Here is a 453-nt window from a genome sequence, read left to right as displayed (position 1 = left end):
AACATGGAGAATCATGAACATCTTTGAAGGCTGAGTTGGGGGTGGGGGAGGTGATTTGGGGTGTTTCCGTTTAGAAAGGAGGAATTGGGGTGACATTTCACTGTTCTTTTTAAAGCGACAGAGTTCTGAAAGGCATACTCACTGCCGAGACTGCACAGCAGCCAGGCTGGGGGAGACGAGCAAGCCCCCCCGACGGCTTCAGAGCACGGCAGGGGGCGGGGCGCACCCGCCACCCCAACCTCCACAGGCGGCTGCTCCGGCTCCCAGCCCACAGCCCGCCACAGGGCTCGCGCCCTCCAGCCGGCTGCCTCTCCTCTGGCAGACGCATGTGCCAGCAGCCCCGCGGGCCACCCCTCCCGGCAGAGATGGGCCGCGCGTTTGCTCCCCAGGTCTGCCCTGGCCTCCGCTGCACCAGCGCCGGGCTCTGGCCCCTCAGACCCCTCACCCTCACCA

The sequence above is a fragment of the Condylura cristata genome, unplaced genomic scaffold (genome assembly GCF_000260355.1).
Source record: "Condylura cristata isolate star-nosed mole 26May11 unplaced genomic scaffold, ConCri1.0 scaffold00009, whole genome shotgun sequence".
NCBI lineage: Eukaryota > Metazoa > Chordata > Mammalia > Eulipotyphla > Talpidae > Condylura > Condylura cristata.
Note: the sequence above shows the minus strand (reverse complement) of the source record.